General features: G+C 33.7%; 1 long non-coding RNA gene across 2 annotated transcripts in view; it reads right to left on the bottom strand.

Moving 5' to 3' along the window:
* Nucleotides 1-12,770, bottom strand: part of LOC307176475 — a 35,391-nt gene extending 22,621 nt beyond the window's left edge. Inside the window, exons 1-2 of one of the 2 annotated variants that reach the window (XR_013824786.1) lie at nt 12,627-12,770; nt 6,564-6,658 (exon numbers count right to left, since the gene is read on the bottom strand). This is a non-coding gene — a long non-coding RNA (uncharacterized lncRNA). The remainder of the gene's footprint in view (nt 1-6,563; nt 6,659-12,626) is intronic. The other variant, XR_013824787.1, reaches the window with a different exon arrangement.
* Between the last annotated feature and the right edge of the window lie 487 nt (nt 12,771-13,257).

The raw sequence follows: 13,257 nt of genomic DNA, 5'->3' as shown, positions 1-13,257 counted from the left end.
CATGACTGTAAGTTGTAGTTTGTACACCAACTAACAGTTAAGCACTTACTACAAGACATAGAATAGAATAAATCCAATCCACGCCCTTAATGGAGTATTCCAAGTGTATATCTTATTGTAGAATATCTTCACCAAAAAGGACAGTACATTTTTAAAACTTATTTGAAAAATAAATATTTCAAATCCACAGAAAAAATCAAGAGAATAGTAAAATGAATCCCCACATCCTACCCCTGGCCCTCCAATGCAGCTGTATTGAATTCTAATATTCTGTCATACTTTGCTTTTATTTATTTACCTTTTTTTTTTAAAGAAAAAAAGACTACACATATAGTTGAGTTCCTTTTGTACCATACCTTGGATCCCATTCCCCTCTCTCCTAAGACATAATTACAATCCTGAATTTGGTATTTAATTCCTATGCATCTTTTTACACTATTATTACAAATTCAAGTATTTAAAACAATATATATCATTGCTTTCAAGCTTCATATAATGTTATCATACTGTATCTAATCTTTTGCAACTTTTTTGTTTGCTGAAGACATTCATCTGTGATGATACACATAGCTCTCATTTTAATAGCTGTATAATAAACATTTTTTATCACATGACTATGTCCCATATTTGCCATTCTCCTGTTACTTAACATTTATATTGCTTTCAATTTTTTGTCATTCTCCTGTTACTTAACATTTACATTGCTTTCAATTTTTTCCCATTAAAAGTAAAAATAAATAAGACTTTACTACAAATGTGTTAGTTTATCTAAAACATCTAGGAATGGAATTGCTGAGTTAAAGCCTAGGTATATCTTCAACTTTAGTAGGATGTTGCCCCATGCTCTCACAAGCAGCATATGAAAAGTTCTCCTTTCTGTATTTTCTCCAATACATATTTAGAAGTACATTTAAGATAAATAGCTACTATCTAACTGAAAATTTAAAAAATTCTTAAGTGATCAACTCCCTCTGTTTTCATCAAGTACAGGTTAAATAGAGGTATACTAAATGTTCCAAACAAATACTTAAAATTTGGTCCAAGGTACTTGAACAAAAATAAGCTCTCATAATATAGGTTTCTTCATATGACTGAAGAAATAGCAAGACTTAATCTAGAGCTACTGTGTTAGAAATGATAAGATTCATAATTAGTTACTGAGCTTAGAGGAAAAAAAAAAAGCAGAAAATGTAAATGGTTTATTAGTGTGAAGAATTCTTCCCCAATTCATTCTGGGCAGTGTTCTCACATGTGGTGCTTCTAAAAAAAAAAACTCACTTAGTGTTTATAAAAAACACAAATTCCTAAGTCCAGCTCCAGAGATTCTGATTCAGCACATCTGGAAAAATGCTTTACTCTAGGTTATTCTGGTACAGGTGGTCCACAGATACTTTACACAGTAATTAGTAGTAAAAACAAGGTATTTTCAATATAAAGCATTATGTAACTCACTTTTTTGGTTAACAGTAGGTAACAGTAATTAATATGTTATCTGTTAAATTACATCAACATATTAATGAAAACACACTGTAGTATTAGGGGGAAAAAACCCATACCAACCAACCAACCAACGAAACACCCCATGGTTACCTTTTTAAAAGAATGCTATTGTAAATGTTGGACTTTAAGATGGGGCATTAGGCTTACACACTAAAAACACCATTTGTAGTTTTCCACCAAGAATGCTACAAATGAAATCAGAATTGTAACAGAAATCCAATATTTACTTCCCTTTAACTACAACATATTGGAATTTGGATACAAAAGAGGAGAAAAATATACAGATAGTATTTAGGTTATGCACATCTGTGCAAATTCAAATCATTAAAAATCAAAAACACTCTTTTATACTATTTGAAATTACAGAGTCCTATTTCCAAAAGATTTAGAATAATCTGAACTTTCCATATACAAAGTTCAGATGTAAGACATTATTTTAATAGTGAGAAAAAGTAAAGACTTATGTACTTTCACCTGCAGCCTGCTTTGTCTTTATACACAACACCAAGTAGTACAGGGTGTTGTTCTTTTTAGTTACAGTGAAATGAACAAAAATTTGGCCTTGTTTAGACTGGGTTATAAAATAAAGATAATATGGGGCTTAGCATATGGTCCCAAAGTGAAAGAAACACTCTTATGTGGCCATAGTCAACTTTTCTTTCCTCAAGTGTACTACCTAACTTGTGTTATCAGCAACTAACTATTAATAATTTATTCTAGGCTACCAAAGCATGAAACATACCATAAATACTTTCAGAATCAAGACAGTTTTCCATTCAAACAGATGGAATTAACCGAATAAAAATTAAATGAACTAAAACCAGAGTAAATAGTAAAAAACAGTAAAAGTCTAAGAACTATAAGCATCTACTGTTCTCTTTAAGCTGCTTTGGGAATAAAATACCTTTTTGTCAAAGAATGTATTCATTATACTATATATGGATTACACTGACAGTTTGGCCTCTCTCACTTGGTCTGTAAAAGCTGGTGGGTGCAGGCTCTATTGGCCACCATTACTGCATATTGATGCTATTCTGTACAATAGCTGACAAGCAGCAGCAATCTCTCAGACCCTGCTCCCAACTGTAAAGAGCAAGAACAAGGGCTGTGGTGATACTTGTTTATTCACTGTTGCTTCCACTGAAGCAGCAAGCTGAGAAAAGCATATGCAACTAACACAGAGAGGAAAAAACTGGCTCAGCTCAACCTATCTAGTAAGTCTGCTTTTCTCATTACATGATAAAATTAGTTAAGAAGGAATTTTTTCTTTAAAAAGTGGGATGGAGAGAGAAGAAAAGACAAAATTGATGTTTTGATTAGAAATGGAACCTGTAATGTATCTAAGGAAAAAAATTAATGACACATGTAATGACACTTCAGCTCCTAGTTTAGATCTAACTGCTCAATTATCAAAATTCTCGGAAGAGTTTTAACCAGGTTCAGGGTGAATTCATAAAGACTATCTTCCCTAGCCATTCTTCTGGAAAATAAGAAAGCATCTAAACTTTAATCAAGAAATGAAATTATATTATGCTTAATAAAGAGCTCCAGTCTCCCAGGTTCCACATATCTAATCACCAATATATGTTTGACATCAGACACTATTAGCAAATAAGTAAGATTTTAGCCCATAAAGTTTTTACAAAAATTTCAGCTATTAAAAAAAATTTCCACATGTAGTTAAGCTACTATGAATGTGTAATACAAAGCTAAAAACTTAGTCAGTACATATCAATTGATGACTAACAGAAATAGAAATATTTGTTCTGTCAAATTATCTTTAAACTTAAATGATTCTATTTACGGACTTATAACTTTAAATTTAAAAGAAATTCTTATTCTTTAACATTTAAGTATTTTTGATTCTGAAAAATATTTAAAAAGTCAGAAAAATTAGGAAATCTGTAAATTATTTTTTAAATGCAAGAATAGGCTGATAAACTTAAATAGCTAGTCAAGAAGGCTAGGTTTAAGATAAATAAAAGTATAAAATATAGTAATATTTACAATTCAGATAATATTTTGTTAAAAACCCCCAATCTTTAATTTTTATCAAAATTGAAAAAGTCATTTTTCTGCTTAGCAGCAGCTTAATAACAAACAATGTTAATAATAAAAATTAAAAAAAAAAAATCTGAGGATCACAGGATAACAAAATTACTAAATATATTTGTTTATTATGAAAGCTATCCAATAAAAAAGTTACAGCAAATATCAAAGAAAGATTTTTAAAAATTAAGACATTTACAAACAGTAATAAATTAATAAACGAATAACCAGTCAATTAATCAGTCTCAGCAACTACATTTGAATCAGGCTGCATGTTTCTCTTCCAAGTGACTCTAACCATGAAAATAGGAAAGTAAAACTAAGCCAAATCACATATGTTAATGAAATATCAAAAGTGTGGTTTGTGGTGCTGAGAACTGAAGTTCTACTTCAAAATGATATTAAATAAAAAAACTAAGTCCTGACATTAATTAATTATTGCCTTTTGAAAATGCTTATCTGACAATACAATTCTGATGCATTACGTCTTATCTGAAGAAAACTGAAACATTAAGGATCTATTTGCTAGTCAGAAAAAGAAAACATAAAATACACACATGTACAAAACTGCCTCAAATAAACATTTAAAATTTTTTCATTAAGAAATTGTATCTACTCTTTAATGAATCCTCAGTAACACCATAAAACCTCAAAGAAAATTTTTATAGCTGACAAACTGTTTAAAATATAAGTTGTCCTTATATACTAGCATTATACATCAATGACAAATATAAATAATTTCAAGTTCCCTCATACATAGATATGTTAAATTACCTCTATTCTAGTTTATCCAAATATTCTTCTCCCCCTAAGGATAACTATTTCAATAAAACTAGAACACTGACAGTATAACTGTATTTTGGGAACAATTAAGAATTTTCCTGAAAATAAACATCATTTAACCCTGAAAATGCACTTATCCAAAAATATAAATATTGCACAAATAAGATAGAAATCTATCACTGTAAAAAATATAACACAATAAATCCTTCCCCCCAAATTCTGTTATAATGAACTACATGTAAGGCTTAGTTAGATAGTCAGGTTTGTAAATTAAAAACAGTCAAAATCCTTACAAAATGTCCTTTAAGGGACAGCCAATCACATGTAGCAGTAAAAGCCCTTATTAACCTGTCTCCTAAAATAACACATACTACTAATTAGGTTAAAGTTTCTTACTCTGTAAGAACTGACCAAATAGAAGAAAACTTAATATCTACACCAACTCTTTTAGATGTTAAATTATTTACTAAGCTAAAAATTTGGAAGTTTATAAGCTATCTATGGGACAATTTCATGATGCTAAATACTTGTGTCTAAATAATAAGTTTTGACAACTTCAGAGATCACAAATCATAAACTCTCTAAATCAGGAACAACTCTAATTTATATCTTTTCCACAATATAAATTCAAAAGCTGTCTCTCTTTCCCCATTTAACTCATTAAGGCTGTGTATAAAGATATCTGAATTGAAAGTGATAAACTGAACCTGGATTTTTCCCTCCCCCAGATACCCAGAAATTGGATTTTTCACTTTTCATCTCAATGTTCTCTAACCTAGAAAACACTGGTTAAGTTAAAGGGCAAAAACTGTATTCATTTTCATCCTATCCAAACTAAGCTGCTTTTTTATAACATTCTCAAATCAAAGTTATGAAGACTTTCTATACCTTGTATTTATCTCAAACAAGCACCTTACAGTATAATGACACCAATATCTGAACTCCACCCTTACATCAAACTGATTTCTATTAAATTTTAACGTTTTACTTAACCTTAACTGTCAACGGATTCACATTCCTGGATCACCTAATATCTAATAAAACAGAAATATCTGATTTTTAAAGTATTTTGATATGTATCTCAATGTTCAAACACATTCTTAAACACACATCTGAGAATTTACTTAAAAATTTTTTTTAACATTCTTTAAAGATAAAGGCAGTTCTATGTCCATGGTGATAAATACACTTCACTCTTAAAGACTAAGATTACACTCTTCTTATGAAAACAAACCTTTGTGATTTCCTATATCTTAAGTATATAAAGTAAATATTTTTAGGTGAAAATAAATTTAAAGAAAAAATTATATTATTTTTTAGTAAACCTCACTTTATTTAGCAAATAGTGTTTTAAAAAACATATTATGGTTAGTGTTTCATGTAATTTATACTTTACTAATCAAAACTTAACCAATACTTAGTAATACTGTTCAATGAATTTTCACTATACCAGATTACAATTTAGAAAACAGCCAAAATTTTTATCAGCTAAGTATCTGAAAACTTCAACTAAAACTATAAATTTTATTTCAAAGCAAATAAACATGCTGGAAAAGTGGTTCTGTGATAAAGTATTTTGGAGGTAAAGACCAAAGTCACTGGAAGTTCTGGAATTCTACAGTTTATTTTTAAAGAGTTTGCAACTTTTGATATGAACAATTTAAATATTTTACTCAGAGTACCTATGAGTAAGATGCTAGCTTCTGCTTAAGAAAGTGGGTTTTTCAGTTTCAACCAAATTGCCACTTCTGGTTAGGACACTCCTTGGAATACTTTAAATTCTCTTAAAATATTCTCATTAATCTTATCTGATTTTGTAGGGTCTATCTACCACTATACCTGTCAAAGAGCGAAACACCAAATTCCTTTTGATTTAAACCTTCCATTTTATAATATGAAAAATCCACTATTTAAGACTTTTACATATAACACTGTAATAACAACCTTAAGAAAAAAAAAAGAAAGATCATTATGTATACACTTATTTTTAGAATAAATAAATTCATTTGGAGTTGGACCTAATACAAGATGATAAGAACATCAATTATATGGAAAAAACCTGAAGTTTTAATAAATCAAGAGAACTCAACTGTGGCCACTTCACTGGATGATTTCTGTCTATTAGTAAATATTGATTTTAGCTCACCAAAATGTTCTGGCTTTACCAATTGTCTAGCTCAATTATATTGCAAAGATATAAAATTGTATGCTTTTAAAATTCATTAGTATACCTTAACCTCCTATCATGTTCCAATGCATTATGTGAATGTTCAATCAAAGAAGTTAGGTTGTTCTCCAGAATTGGCTCTCTCCTAAAGGTCAAAACCTGCAATAAAAATGTCATGTATTATAGCATGAAGACACTCAACAGATTTCCGCCTCCTGCAGTTTCACAGTGGATCCCTGAACACAGAAGTAAGATCTTCAAAACGACCCCAATCTTGCCTATATTCAAAGAAACCCTAACTTGAAAATAATGTTTTAAAAATAGAAATATCTTGATTAGAAACACCTGTGATATGCTTTATCATCTGACGCCTCTTCAAACAAATCAGATTAATATGTTTCTGCTTTCATTTCTCTTTAGAGCATTCATTTTGAAAGCAGTGTAGATGAGTGTGTGTGTTTATGTAAGTAGTTATAAGAGGACTGGTAAAGGGGACTCCATAAGGAAAACAGAAATATAGTTTGTGCCTCTAAAACTCATAAAATCCACAGTTTAAGAAGTTACTCAAAGTGATAGAGACAAATTTTTAAATACCTTTCTCCCCAAATTATCGTATGTTTTAATGGTGACAGAAATTACCATCATTTTCAACTTCAGTCTTTTCCCAAGCCTGAGTGAATAATAATACTGATATTTCCAAACGTTTTAAGACATTACAGTCTAACAGAACAAAACTTAGAAATTACTTTTAAAACAAATTAAAATATTTGTAAGTAATAAATGGATGAGTATCGGGCCACTGGCTTTTTTAATGTGTCCAAGTAGAGGTGGTGTAACTAAATGTATGTAAGGGTGTTTTCATTTGTTTCACCTGAATCTTAATAATTTAGTGGCAATCAACTATACAAAAATATTAAATTGTTAATTTACCACAGGTTTATAATGTACTATATGTGAAACACAATGCTCTGAGCTTTCCATTTTTATTTAAAATAAAATAACCCTTTATTCCTCTGCAGCCAAATATCTGATTGTTTAATAACAAAAAACACACATATATAACTCACAAACACTAACCCTGAAACCATGACATTTAAAAAATTAGAATAATTGTACATAGTCTTCCTCAAAAGATATAGACAGTTTTCTATATGTGAGCATACAGTAAAGGAAGATATCTTAATTTTAAAAAATCACAGGATAATAGAAGAAACCAATATGTACTCCATTGCAAGTGCTGTTTTTAAATAGTAGGGAAACAAAAAATACTAGATAATAAAGAACAAAAGAGGTTCAGATAGAAGACAAATATTAAATCAAATGTGTATGATAAAAAAGATGTTAAGAAAACCTTGAAATATTAAAATTCAAATCTCAAATCTATTACAAAATACAGCTTTTTACACTCAGAACCCACGACAAGTCTTTCCAGTGCAAAGATTCTTCAGTGAAATATGACAGGATCAAACAAAAGTATATTTAACTTCTCATAATTTGATAAAAAATATTAAGAATATAATTCATATATATATTTAATACTTTTATATATTTCCAATACTTTGAACTTGTCTTTCTAAAAGAAAGATCCTTTAAAGTATCTTTAAGACAGGCAAAGGAAAAAAAAAAGGCAAGAGAAAATCATTTCCCTACCAGAAAGCAATATTTCTAGGAAGGCTCTACAGTCATTTGTTCATGCAAATAATCAGAAAAATATATAAACACATATTAGTAATGTGACATTCTACAACTGATGTTACTCCTATAATATTAAGACAATCGAGACTTTAAAGTTCTACTACTGTCACTTGTAAAAATTAAATGCAAAAGTGGCTTAATCTCATTTTCGACACTTATTTCAAAGAAAGTGGTAGTTTATTACTGATTTCCTTAAGAGATTTGGAGCTACCAAATTTCAGCAAGTCATAGTTTGAATTCTAATTACATGCCAAAATTAGTTGCCTGGCACACAATGTTTCTAAGTTTTCTGAATTAAAACAAAACAAAACAAAACAACATGTAGAGTAATACTCTGACAATTCTTTCTAAGATGTGTTTTCTAGTTATAATCAGACCAGTAATCTGTTTCTTCTAAAAAAGGGTTAAAAAGAAATCAGTGAAGATTATTAAGCTTCATTAAACAAAAGGAAAAAAAGACAAGAGCCAATTTTAGCCCAGTAATATTTTAAAATAAGAGAGACAAATTTTTATAGAATAAAATTTCAAAATCGTGTGTAAATTTATACTCTGATGTTTTTAATTGGAGAAAGCTTATGTATCCTGTAGAAGAAATCTCTAATACAGTCGCTGGGCATTTTTTTTTTCTTTTTGTAAACCAAATCAACCGACTAATATTTCTGGATTGAAGTTATTTAGTGACATTCTGAACAGTTACTACATACTAATAAGTAAGCAGAGATAAAAATATATGTCTCCACAAAACAAAAAATAAACAAAAATGTAGCACACAAAGCATGATGAAACAAGGGATCCAGAATATGAAAGGTATTGAAATTTTCATCCTTAGCTCTAGATAAACATGAAAAGTGATTATTAATCTGATTAGGAAAAAAGCAGTGTTACATACAAACACCTGAGGCTACATTTTGTAAATGTACAACTAAGACAACTTAACAGCATTAAAACAAAGTCTAAAACCGCACTTTTATAAAAGAGTATGAAGGGCAAACAAATGAAAATCAATGCTATCAGGAAGACTGATACCTTACCTTCTCTAGTTCCCTCTCCCCCACAAAATGTAAACATAGCTTTGAAAAGAGCTGAGCTACGGTAGCAACACCTTTCTCCACCATTGTTTTCCTGTGGTAATACAAGACTTTTCTAGCCCTTACAATAGAAAATAAATTAGAATTATCCATTTCTGCAGAGAAATATGGATAATATACATAATATAATAATATACATCTGCTGGAACTCATACCTACACGCCCACAAGTCTAAAACCAAAATCTTCCTCTTATCTAGCACCACATAAAAGGGAAAATATTTTGAACGCTTGTGGATTTTATTTAGGTGCTAGTGTGTTCTCAAGCTTTAGTGTAGTATTTTAAATAAAGGAACCCCTTCACTTCTTTTCAAAATGGCTTATTAAACAAAACAGTCCTTCACCTATCACCTCCCAAAACAAATGAAAAAAACCCATAAACCAAAACACTAAAAAAGTATGGTTAAATTTAACCAGCCTGGTGGAATTTAAAGGCTTTCCCCATCCTACCCTCAAAACTCTCCAAGTCACATAATAATTTGAATGAAAATTAAAACACAAAAACCAAAACAGTGAAAAAGCAAAACCCACCGGTTCTGGTATCTTAGGTAAAATTACATTTAAAATAGAAATAGGGTCTTCTACAGTTTCATTAAAGCAAATTTTATAGAGAGGATAATTAGCATCTCTTATGAAATTTTCATGAGATGACTCAAAATAAACAGCTTTGAAAAAAAGCAATGAACATAGGTTGTGTCATTCCAATTCTTGTTTTGAAGGCAATACAAAATAGTATGACTTATAAACTCAGCTATTCCCCTTATTAATATAAATTATATTTATAGCTCTACAGAGATTTATAAAAGTCGTAGGATCTTTTCATTTGAATATTTTCTCACAATGCACATCTGACATGTGAGAATACAAACTCTAAGTTTCAAAATTTCAATTACTATTAATAAAAGGATATAAATTTCTATTAAAAAACCTTTAAAAAACCATCTATGGCTATCTTGTTTATCAGTGAGTTTACCGATGTTCTTTGAAAACCACACCCGCCTTTTATCAAGATGCAACTAAACGGAATGACAAGCTTGGTAATAAAAAGAAATATATTGACGGTTGTCTCAAGAAACATTAAACAACTGAAAACTAACCAAATAAAACACAACACACCCACACTGTTCTATGCAATATATTTCTTCATAATGAATTTATAAATGAAATCATACACACGCACCTGTGCTACTTACCTGTTGTATTGTCTAAATTAAGCAACATAAATTTATTGCAAATAAGGTTTTAAGTCCATTGCAATGGCTGAAATAGCAAAACCTATATATTTTAAATTATATGTGAAAAGTTTAAGAAATGTATCCAATTTTTGTGGAAAATGTGGAATGTGCTCATTCTTAACATTAAGAAAATTGAAGTTTCTTTTCATGGAAATGAAAGAAACAATTCTCCCATAATCTGCATCTAACAAATACATGTAGGTTAAGATGAAAAAATTCTGTCAGAGGAATAAAAAAATCCTAAACTCAGTTTTTAACCAATAGAGAACAGGGGCAAATATATAAAAGTCTTGTAATTTCAGCCAGCAGAATTACAATTTTGCGAAAATCGTCTTCTCTAGGATTTTCTTTTAATATACATTTCAAAATCACTCGAAAATCCTTTATGGAAGAAAAAATACTAAACACCAGCTTTTTTTTTTTTAAACTCCCCGTCTTAATGTTTCATAACGTGTTTTTCTAAATGTATAATTTTTTGGAAAGCCGAGAATTATAATCTAGTGTTCAACATTCAAACCCCCCAGTCCCGCTTCCTTCCAGCCAATCAGGGGGTAACAAGTTCGGTGTTTTGGGAGCTCCGTTAGACACAATTTGAAAAACATCACTTTGCGCTCTCCTACTCTCTTCGGGGAAAGATTCTAAGTGAGGGCGGGTGCCCCAATCTTTACAGAAATAAGAAATCAATCAATCGTTACATCAATTCCAGAGGGAAAAACTTTAGGCAGGCGGTCCTAAAAAGTCTGTGACTGAAAGCCTTATCCCTCTTTTCGAACAACTGAATAGCTGCTGCAAAAATCATCTCCTGCATATTCGCAACTCAGAGTCGCGCGCCCCATACGCAATACATCACACCAGCAAAGGGTTAATCTAGGGTGCCTTCAGCGCAGAAAGGGATTCATGATCCGGTACATCTTTAATGAGGAATTTTACAAAAGCCATCATCTAACTATAAAGTATTACTTAAAGTTAAAGGCGTCACTGGCTCAAATCATTCAAGAGTTGTCGAGTAAAAACTGGTAGAAACTACGAGAAAAAAAAAATCACTAAAGGGAAAGACAAATAGCCCTTTCCCCTCCGCGTCAAAGCCAAGAGAGCTCCCAAGAAAAGGTGGGGATTGCAAAATTACCGTTAAGTTCTTCGGGTAAAGACTTTTCGGGAGGAAAACATTAATACAGTTTCAAAGATTGCCTTTTTCCTTGCGACACGTTTCAAAGACTGGAGAAAGAAAAAGTCTTCTCAGAAAAGTGCGACTCTGAGAAGGAAATCGCAAGGTCGAAGCCCCATCTTTCATCTCACCCAAGAACACACCCCCGCCCCCCCCCCCCAAGAAAGGACGACACCGTGAGAGCAAATGACAAAAAATCCCGAGCAAAAAGCGAAAGTCCAGCATCTTTCCTAGGAGCCCGCTAAAACCTCAAAAGCCTGCCCCCGCCCCATCTTGTCCAAATTGGAAAAGCCAGACTCGGTCAGTGCTACCCCTGCCGAGACCCAGGCGCGCAGAGCAGGAGGGCGGCGTGGAGAAACTCACATTGCTAGGGCATCTCATGCTTTGGCATCAAAGACGACAATATAAACGACTGGGTCCCGCGGAGGGTACTATCCGCACGTCGGCCGGGAGGCACCCGCTACTCCGGGTCCTCAATTTTCCGCCGACCTTAAGTTTCTTGTCACGGGAAGACAGCCGCAGCGGGCCGGGAAAACTGCCATAAAAGACTGCTCGGTTCGGCAATGGGGGAGGGGCGCTCGTCCCCCTCCTCCTGTCAAGGAGCCTCTGCCTGCCGAGCCCCGCCGCGCCCCGTCTCCGGCCCCGGGCGGGGGGTCCTGCTGACAGATCCGCTGGGCGGCGGCCGCTCAGCCGCAGCGCGTCCGCGTCCCGCTCAAACTGCAACTCCCCTCCCCCCACATCCCCGACTCTCCGCGCTCCCGCCACATTCTGCCCGCCGCCGCCTACTCAGACACCCAATTACCCCCAACCCTACCTCCTCGCATTTTTGGCGATTAAAATGAAGGCGGACCCAGTTCCCACTCCCTGCACCCCCCCCCCCACCGCCTGCCGGTCCCACCACTGCCACCTCCCGAGTCCCGCTCTGCTACTTCTTCAGGCTCTTACCGGCTGCGCCAACCCTGGCGAAGCTCCGCCAAGTGCCCTTTGCTCGAAGTAATTTTTGGCGATTTTTTTAGTAATTTTTCGGCTGAGTCCTAGTGGCGATACGCTCTCCGACAGGTTATCCCGTCTCTCCCGCTAGATTGATGAGATCAGGCATCACTCGAAAATGGCGCCGAAAGCGCTGAGGCTCCTCATTCAAATTCGTTAGAGCCAACCCCGCCGCCCCGGGGCATGCCGGGAACGCGGGCTGCCTCCACAGCTGTCAATACCGCCTCCTAACCTCCGTACTCAAGCTTTCCCGACACTTCTGCTCATGCGCAAACTCCTACCCCAACCCCCCACGCCTTGAACATGCGCAGAATCATCGAGTGTTCACCGTTCTGCCTTCGCTTACTCAGTCGCAGCCCTTCTCTTTTCTTGCGCGTGCGTGCAGCTCCTATGCTCAGCCTAAGAGGTAGAGGGGCCGTGCGGAGTGTGGGCCCGAGGGTCCGTAGATGACGTATCAGTCGATAGGCATTTATTCTACTGTTCAAGGAAAACAAATAAGGGTGCAGCTTAGGCGAAAAGAAAAACATCTTATTGCCAGTGTCTAAACTCCAACGGAATGTGTCTGAGACCGTGTGTATGGATACAC

The sequence above is a fragment of the Stenella coeruleoalba genome (genome assembly GCF_951394435.1).
Source record: "Stenella coeruleoalba genome assembly, chromosome: 18".
In the NCBI taxonomy this organism is placed as follows: Eukaryota; Metazoa; Chordata; class Mammalia; order Artiodactyla; family Delphinidae; genus Stenella; species Stenella coeruleoalba.
Note: the sequence above shows the minus strand (reverse complement) of the source record. Positions and strands in the feature narration are given on the sequence as shown.